General features: G+C 41.0%; 1 long non-coding RNA gene across 1 annotated transcript; it reads right to left on the reverse strand.

Moving 5' to 3' along the window:
• Positions 1-7884: 7884 nt before the first annotated feature.
• Positions 7885-9537, reverse strand: LOC134943433 (uncharacterized). Its single transcript, XR_010181529.1, has 5 exons — positions 9508-9537; positions 9034-9131; positions 8470-8566; positions 8269-8374; positions 7885-8096 (listed from the first exon to the last, which is right to left on the reverse strand). It is a non-coding gene; the product is annotated as an uncharacterized LOC134943433 (long non-coding RNA).
• Between the last annotated feature and the right edge of the window lie 632 nt (positions 9538-10169).

Genomic DNA, 10169 nt, shown 5'->3' on the forward strand with positions numbered 1-10169 from the left:
CTACACCTGCAGTCTAATCAGCCTTTAAGTGACTGACACGTGTGATGTTGGCACATGTGTGCTGTGCTGGGGAGAGAGGAAGAAGTAGTCAGTAATCTCTCCTTTTGTGTGATATGCGGAGGGAGCAATCGCACCCATCCGTCACCGCCGCTTCCTCCTGCTTCGCTCCTGCCACCCACCACATCGGGGACTGAAGGCACATACAGTCCCATAGGTCTTGCCACACCTTCCTCCATAGGCCACGCCCCCTCCCATTACCGGGGCCTGTCAAGGCTGTTGGCGCCTCTGCTGATGAGTCATGCACAATGGGGGTCATTCCGAGTTGATCGCTCGCTAGCTAGTTTTAGCAGCCATGCAAACGCTATGCCGCCGCCCACTAGGGAGTGTATTTTATCTTAGCAGAAGTGCGAACGCATGTGCAGCCGAGCTCTGCCAAAACAGTTTGTGCAGTTTCAGAGTAGCTCTGAACCTACTCTGCGCTTGCGATCACTTCAGCCTATTCGTGTCCAGATTTGACGTCATTCACCCGCCCAGCGAACGCCCAGCCACGGCTGCATTTTTTCAGACACGCCTGCGTTTTTCCAAACACTCCCTGAAAACGGTCAGTTGACACCCAGAAACGCCCCCTTCCTGTCAATCTCCTTGCGGCCGCCAGTGCGACTGAAAACTTTGCTAGAGCCTGTGCACAACCACAACGGGCTTTGTACCCATACATCGCGCGTGCGCATTGTGGAGCATACGCATGCGCAGAAATGCCGATTTTTAGCCTGATCGCTGCGCTGCGAACAACAGCAGCTAGCGATCAACTCGGAATGACCCCCAATAACACTCAATTAAGAGACCACTTATAGCTTTTAACTATTTAACTTTATGTCAGCAGTTTGGACAACTCACAGTAAGAAAAATATAAAAGAACCCAGTAGTGTTCAGAGGCTGGCAATTTCATTAATAATGAAAATAGGTAGATTCACTTATAAAGAGTTGTTTAAAAAAAAAAAAAATAGGTTTGGCTACATTAGCATAAATATGGCTTAGCAGTCACTCAATTAATATGTATAAATATACAATATTAGAGACCAATGCAAAGATTATCAATCAAATTAGAAGGATACTTAAATAAAAGTGGTTCTTATCTGCTGTCAAATTCTATGTTTCTATGAAAGTGGTTGGGGGTGGGTTAAATTGTGGAATCCCTTATCATGTGATGGTGACAAATTCACTAAAAGGACCTAAAAATAGATTAAATGCATTTCTTACAAGACATGGTATCTATAGTGAAAATTTGTAGTGGGCATTGTGGGGGTAATTCCGAGTTGTTCGCTTGCTAGCTACTTTTAGCAGCCGTGCAAACGCATAGTCGCCTCCCACGGGGGAGTGTATTTTCGCTTTGCAAGTGTGCGAATGCCTTTGCAGCTGAGCGCAGTTTCAGAGTAGCTCTGGACTTACTCAGCCATTGCGATCACTTCAGTCTTTTTGGTGCTGGAATTGACGTCAGACACCCGCCCTGCAAACGCCTGGACACGCCTGCATTTTCCCAAACACTCCCAGAAAACGGTCACTTGACACCCATAAACGCCCTCTTTCTGTCAATCACCTTGCATTCGCTGTGCGAATGGAATCTTCGCTAAACCCATCGCCCAGCACCGGTCCTCTTTGTATCCGTACGACGTGTCTGCACAGATTTGCTGATTTTTTTACCTGATCGCTGCGCTGCGAAAATCGGCAGCGAGCGATCATCTTGGAATGACCCCTTATGAGGTGACTGAGCCAAGGAATTTATCAGACTGCCATTTTTGGAGTCTAGTAGGTCTCCTAACTGAAATTCTGCTCAGTGGGGAGGGGACTGTGATCTTCCTCTCAGAGCAGGGTACAGCAGAGCTAGAAGAGGTGGGCAGCTGGCCCGCTAAGGTAAATCTGTTCAAGTGTATCCACAATTTTGCTTTGGGTCCAACAAACGTCTAGTGACAGCCCTGAGTGTATCTGGTTCTGTGAAATGTTTGACTTTAAATAAAATATTTACTGCACCTAAAATTTTAAATGTTATTCCTTGAGTTATATTTTGATTCCTTTCCTCCTTATCATTCTGACCTTATCGTTCTTTTCAGCATGCACTTTATATCAACCAGACAGATCTGTTTATGGGTGTTGACCTCATGTACAACTATGTGCTCTGGGTGGCAGCACTAGTCACACGCCCCTAATTACGGCCCTGTCCCTACTCACCCCTGTCTCGGCTTCTGTACCGGACCATTATGTGCCACAGTTATTCTGCTTCCCACAGCTAACCTGATGCCCTAACTGACAAAGGGGGTCATTCAGACCTGATCGCACGCTAGCTTTTTTTGCAGCACTGCGATCAGGTCAGAACTGCGCATGCGTATGCATCGCAATGCTCAGGCGCGTCGCACGGGTACAAAGCGGATCGTTGCTGTGCGATGGGTTTTACAAATAATCTATTCACACAGCCGATCGCAAGGAGATTGACAGGAAGAAGGCGTTTGTGGGTGGCAACTGACTGTTTTCTGGGAGTGTTTGGAAAAACGCAGGCGTGTCCAAGTGTTTTCAGGGCGGGTGTCTGACGTCAATTTGGGGCCCCGGACAGGCTGATGTGATCGCAGTGGCTGAGTAAGTCCAGAGCTACTCAGAAACTGCACAAAGTTTTTTTGTACCACTCGGCTGCACATGCGATTGCACACTTGCACAGCGAAAATACACTCCCCTGTAGGCGGCGACTATCTGATCGCAGGACTGCAAAAAACTGCTAGCGAGGGAACAGGTCTGAATGACCCCCAAAGTGTTAGGCTGTGTACACACTATGCAATATCACATAGGATGCGGCTGATATTGTCTGGTTCCTAATGATTTTGTATAGTGTGTACACTAGATATAGGGGGTCATTCCGAGTTGATTGCTAGCTGCATTTGTTTGCAGCGCAGCGATCAGGCTAAAAAATGGCAATTCTGCGCATGCGTATGCGGCGTAATGCGCACGCGCGACGTATGGGCACAATGAACGATGCAGGTTTGCACAGGGTCTAGCGATGCATTTCAGTCACACTGGTTGCCGAGTGATTGACATGAAGTGGGCGTTTCTGGGTGGCAACTGACCGTTTTCAGGGAGTGTTTGGAAAAACTCAGGTGTGCCAGGGAAAACGCAGGCATGGCTGGGCGGGTGTGCGACGTCAAATCCGTAACTGAATAGTCTAAAGTGATCGCAAGCGCTGAGTAAGTTTTGAGATACTCTGAAACAACACAAAAAATGTTTTCAGGCGCTCTGCGATACAACCGTTCGCACTTCTGCTAAGCTAAAATACACTCCCAGTGGGCGGCGGCATAGCGTTTGCACGGCTGCTAAAAACTGCTAGCGAGCGATCAACTCGGAATGACCCCCATAGTGTGCGGTTGTATGCTGCATCGCACGTCAGACCTGAATGCAGGTCTGACATGCAATGTTACTTACAAGGGCCATGCTGCCGAATGCCAATCCTCTCCCCGCATCACAGCCGACATTAGCAAGTGTGTATGAACTTGCCGATGTCGGAGTCCCGTCGCAGGTGATGTCGCATCGTGTGTACATAGACTTACACTGAATTTACACAACAGATGCATTTCACATAGAGCATAGAACATCATGCAGCAAATAAAACAGGAGTAGTTATCTTGACCTATGGTGATGATGTAAGCGGAGGTCACCGCTATTATCATGACTATGGAGAGTCTCCTTTAAAAATGACAGGAAGGGCATTTGGCCGATCTGTCCGACCACTTTAATAATGAGCAATTTGGCCTTCACAGATTATTTTTAGCTTCCATATGCATAAATTGGAATAAGCAGTGCTAAAACATGTCTTCATGAATCTTGGCCAAAAATATTGAAACCATTTAGTACAATAGTATTCTTGCAATTACAATTTGCTGAACCTATTTTTGTGACTTTTGTGGTGACGTATTTAGAGCTGTCTGTTTTGCCATCAGTGTCATTTAGAAAGTTAATTTTAGAAGCTCTCAGAGCCGCAGCCGGCCAAAAATGAACCACACACTCTTATTACAGTAGGGAAAAGAAACACGGGAAGAATTATGAGCACAAGGACCATGATATTTTTATAGGGCAGCAGCTTTTACAGGATATCAGGAAACACTCTGGACAATCTGTACTTAAACCATCAAAGGCAAAGGCATGTGAAAGTTCTTATCATGGACCTGCCACCTACTCACAGTTAATGCAGTCACTGTATGGCCTTACTAATAATGACACGGATGCAGCCTACAGAATGCAATCACGGCAGGTGCATTCCAAACCCCTTATTGCAGTAAGTCAGAAACCCCTTCCCCAATAACCATCGTCCCTAAGAAATGACTGATAGCAGAACACATGGTCTGGTCTCTATTGTACCCTGAACTACTAATGACTGGGCTCTTTGTTGTATACTGGGCCACCAAGTAATGGGCTCGTTATAGTATGCTGGTCAGCAAGTAATGGTCTCATGTATACTGGGCCACTAACTAATGGTCTCTTTATGCTATGTCTGGCCCCAGCTCTAATGGCACCCTGTGCGAGATGCGCCCCCCCCTTCATGAAACTACATTTATCAAGAAAACAGTATTACTTGTTTTTAATGTTAGAATATGATTTCACAATAGAGACAAAGAAATACTGATCTCCTCCCTTCCCTCACAGTGATTGAGGGCTGGAGTTGCTGGAAGGAGTGGCTTAGGTCCATGGCAGGGCTTAAGTCTGGCACTACTAGCAAACAGGCTGGCTTTAGGTACTGCATCGGCTGCAGCCCCTAGGAGCCAGATAGGGCTGCCATAATAGTGGGGGAGTGGCTTCCCATTGGAAGAACTAATCCCTGGATACTTGCACCCCAGCTGATGTAATTATGAATTTTTTGAGAGTGCGACTTTTTCATATAAGGATATTATAAATAAAGAGTTACTAATGAAAATGAGACTTAAGCTGGGTACACATCATGTGACAGTGCCATGCGGCAATGCGATGTAACAATACATCGCATCTGCTATACACATTAAGCAATCCATTATACGATGGCGCAATTTATTTCTAAATGCTGCATGTAACAATACCATGTCAGCCTTGCAATCATCCCATTGGATGTGCAGCACATCCAATGGACGGTTCACTGAACAACGGCCGGGAATGATGGATCGGGTACACACGATACGATGTGTAAGATATATCGTTCCAATCCACATCAGAACGATATATCGTACGATATATCTTATAGTGTGTACCCAGCTTAAGATAAAGAACAAAAAGTATGCACCATGCATCAATCAATTAATTTCAGTTCTGAGATTTGCACAGCATATTAAAGTTGTTTAATTGTACTTTCCTTTATTTACATTAATTCCTAGATAATAATAAATGTTTCCCATGTTAGGTCAATGCAGTTTTACATTTTCACAAACTAGAGTACAACAGTGATTTATGCTGTATATAAATTGTCACTAGCAGGACAGGCAGAAACAATGTCTTTTTTATATTACTGTGTTGCAAATTAATCTTGCTGACCTAAATAGCCGTCCCTATTCTTCTGCTAGATATTCCATATCCCACTAGCGCAGACAGCATGCCTTATGATACTAAACCATCTCTCCTATATTACAATCTTTTGGGACATGTTGCTGTGATATTTTTGCTTATTGTAGATGCAACGCATCATGAAAAGTGACTGGAGGCAAACGAATTCCCTAAGAAGTATGTAGATGAGGGTAAATTCTACTAATATTCCTTTCCTTGAATGTCAGGACAGCTCTGGTTTGTAATTAAAAAATGATACTTAAACCGACAGATAACAATTAACAAATGAGCAATTTTGACACACAAACAACATCAATGTTGGTTGAAAGCAACCTTTATTAGATTTAACCCTAAGTAAAATATTCTAGTTTAACTATTACCAGGCTGCTCACCTTACAAGTATAGTGGATTAGACCCTGAAGGAAACCATCAAACAATGGGTCCTCATTGAAAAACAATCTCTGCTGGCTCTGACTTATGTTATCGCATGGATTGCTATAATTCCAAAGATTCACCATCCTACTCTGGGACCTATGTTACAAAGTTGAAAAGGTTCATACAATACTCTGTTTGTTCCTGGGACATCCCCACATAACTGACACACAATGCAGAGATACCTCCAGGACACCTTCCCAAATATTTTCATGCAATGTCTAAAGACACTGAGGGGTATATTCATCAAATAAAATGTGTATTTGGAGGATCTCTGATATCTGCCGTGGTCTCTCCCCATAGGGGGTGGCTAAACTGTCAACTTGATCAATGGCCATAAAGTGAAGCATTCCGGAGCTTGATCCCAGTAGCGAGCACAATCTTCAGATGGCTATAACCCATAGTACCCTATGGGTTAGTTTAAGGTAATTTTTTTGATGCACTTACAGCAGTACGCTCACCCTCTTTTTAAATGATAGAAACATAGAAACATAGAATTTGACGGCAGATAAGAACCACTTGGCCCATCTAGTCTGCCCCTTTTTTATTTTATCCTTTAGGCAATCTCAACCCTTTTTTAACCTTGATTCTTTGTAAGGATATTCATATGCCTGTCCCAAGCATGTTTAAATTGCCCTACAGTCTTAGCCTCTACCACCTCTGATGGGAGGCTATTCCACTTATCCACTACCCTTTCTGTGAAGTAATTTTTCCTTAAATTTCACAGATGGGTAGTGTCGGACTGGGGCATGAAGGGCCCACCGGGGGAATGTAGTGATAGGGGCCCATACTTAAGGGCGTGGTCAGCCTACAAAGGGGGTGTGGCCAGCCCCCATGGAGGCTTGAAATACACAACAGTCTAGTGCAGTGTAATGCAACATATCTACCATGTATAATACAAGTGCACAGTCTGGAACTTGATCCCCAGAGGAAGGAGTGGGCCCTCAGGCAGTGGGGCCTACCGGTGGTTTCCCTGGTACCCCTGTGGGCCATACATGACCTTAATCTCTCTAATCCAGCATTTTGGATTTATCTTCAACTTTGGCATTTAGGGGCAGATTTATTAAGACTGGTGAAGTGATAAAGTGGAAGGTGATGACGCACCAGCCAATCAGCTCCTAACTGCCATGTCACAGGCTGTGTTTGAAAAATAACAGTAAGGAGCTGACTGGCTGGTACGTTATCACCTTCCACTTTATCACTTCACCAGGATTAATAAATCTGCCCCTTCATTCCTAAAATCTGTACAAGTCACATTTCATGTAGAACCACCTTCATTATTCATAAAAGAAAAACAGTTTATGACATCAGATATTTATATTTGTTCACATTAGTCTTAACCCTGTACTGGCTCAGGTAACACAGTACAAGATACTATCCAGAACATAATATCTAGCTTTTCAGACCAATGTGAAGATGCACCCAGGTCCCTGGTATGCTACTGCACATCTAGTGGCACTCTTCTAAATCATTAAATAATTATTGGGAAGTGAGATATATCTCGGCAGGGTATATCTCGCCACCGCACACAGCACCGCAGGGTAGGGGAGCTAAGCTGTTGGCGCCACTTGCATCTCCTGACTACCCCTGTCTACTCATAAAGGAGATTTGTGTCCAAATCCATTTTCCTGCAGTGTTCTATATATATATATATATATATGACAAGAATTACTCTCCCACTGCGCTATTTCAAATAAAACACTAAAATTTATTAATTATATGGCTGCCTGTATCCTCTAAGTTCCCTGTTAGGAGGAACTAAATGTGTGAAAATATGAAACGAAATAGAGGAGATGGCGCCAAGGGAGTTATATCAACGCCCTACCTAAAAACGGACCCTTACAGTACTCTCCGGATAAATTACGTCAGATAACAAATACTAACATAAAAATTTATTAAAACAACATATAAACCCGACACAAATGTTCATAAGTATACAGAGTTGATACATTTACATTTGTCGCACAATTTGAACAATCAGTTTGTAGTGATGAGGAAAAAGCGTAGATATATCACTACGATTTCCTCCTCCTTATTGTAGATTCGGAGGTAACATCAGATAATAGATAGATAAATAACCCAACGCGTTTCGTCTTGTTCCAAGACTTCATCAGGGGTAAAATCTACAATTGTAGAATAATAAGTCAAAACAAATACATAGCAATAAGCATCTTACACTCACATATAACATGACATATTGGTATCAAAAGAACATGACATAGCAACATGAGGAGGAAAACAGAATAAATAACATGAAAAAAGAGAACCAAAAAGCACAGGTTGTGAAAAACATACCTCTTCATTTCAGAACATATTGTCAGCACATAAAAGGTCATTCAAAGATGTATGAACAACGTTTCAATATTTCAATGGGACTTGATTGATACAGCGAGGACCATACCTAATTAAAAAACGTTTAATAACCTTTATTAATTAAAGGACACTTTTTGTTCAATTAGGCAGAGATTGGGATTAATCCAATGGAACGGCACATACCTCATATATCATCAGCTTGAGTCTGACATTCAGATATTCGAATATGGGGAAGATTCATATGTGTATAGAATCTAACTGGTTCACAAGCATAAGGAACCTAATAAATTGATTAATTGGGTATTAATTATAAGAACACCTATGAGTTCATAAATAGACCCCTATCTTATTTTGACACCCATAATTATAAAAATTCTGGTATCATTAATGTCTGATCACTAATGAACAGATCTCATGACTAACCCGTGTGGTTTCTATATATGATACAGAACAAAGCCACAGAATTGGCTATAACAAACACCAATGTTACCACTATACAACAATCCTCTACTAAATGATCTGATTATAACCAGCCATTTATTCATATTTGGAAAACCCAGGACTAATTGTATTAACCATCAGTATAGTGAACCCACATGATATGTTTATTAGGGAAACCCATCCTTTATGGACGGTATCACTGATCTATGATCGAATAATTCAAAGAAATTACTCAAAGTGCTACCCACAGGGGGTGTATTTCATTAGTGCCAATCATTAAAGAAATCTCTATAATATAGCACATACCTCGTCGGTCAGCAGCTTGAACCTGACACTCAGAGACTCAGGAGTGAAGGCAATTCAAATGGGTATAATGTCTAACCAATTTAGAACAGTTGGTAGACCTGGTAAATTAATTGGGTTGATATCAATTAGACCATCTATTAAAGTACCAGTATGGTACAAAGAGTTCCCACCCCATGGAGAAACAAATACTCCTTTCACTTAGTAAGAGGAAGATCTATTAACTATAAAAATTATATAAGTGAGTGTATAACTCATACAACTTAGTTTCATATTCATGAATAAATCTGTCATATTTATATAGTGAATATATATAATTAGTGCATATCATATACTCTTTAAAAAATTACATTTATAAATGATTAGTGGTTAACCAGTCAATAAAATACATATAGTTGGTACAAAGTGTATACTAATAAATGGGACCACTTTCAAAGTTGATAATATACTATTGTAAAAACAAAAACAAAACCTTACCCTCCAGTAGTGCAGTGCTGACAGCCAAGTCTCTGTATAATGAGGCATTGGACCTGATAACCACCCTTTATAAAGGGAAAAGTGATTACATCACTTCCCTTGAAAAGTGATTGGTGCTCTATATATATGTGCTCCATTTACTATATTAGAATGGAGATTACTTAACCAAAAGTGCATAGATTTATAATTTTCAAATAATCAAACTAAGTGTATTAACGGTATTATTATGAGAATAACTCCTTAGGAGGAAATACCTAATTGATTAATATTACCCATAAAGCTTTTCACTGTCTCTCTGGTTACTATTTAGGGAAACCAAACCTGGCTAAATGCCAGGAATGATGTTGGACACACCCCATCTCATTTAACTCAGTTTCATGTCCTACATATTAGACTGATCCCCTGTGGGTAATTCCCCTTGATCGTATTGCATGACGCTGGAGCGATAATAAATAATTAAATAAAAAAAATAAAAAATAAAAGTAAAAAAAAATTATTATATAAACAAAACAAAAATATATATATAAAAAAATAATAATAATAAAATAAACAAATATTAAAAAATAAATAATAAATAAATAATAAAAAAATATATATATATTATATATATATATAAAATATAACAATAAAAATAAAAAATATATATATAGAAATAAACATAA

This window comes from Pseudophryne corroboree, chromosome 7 (assembly GCF_028390025.1).
Source record: "Pseudophryne corroboree isolate aPseCor3 chromosome 7, aPseCor3.hap2, whole genome shotgun sequence".
Classification (NCBI taxonomy): Eukaryota; Metazoa; Chordata; class Amphibia; order Anura; family Myobatrachidae; genus Pseudophryne; species Pseudophryne corroboree.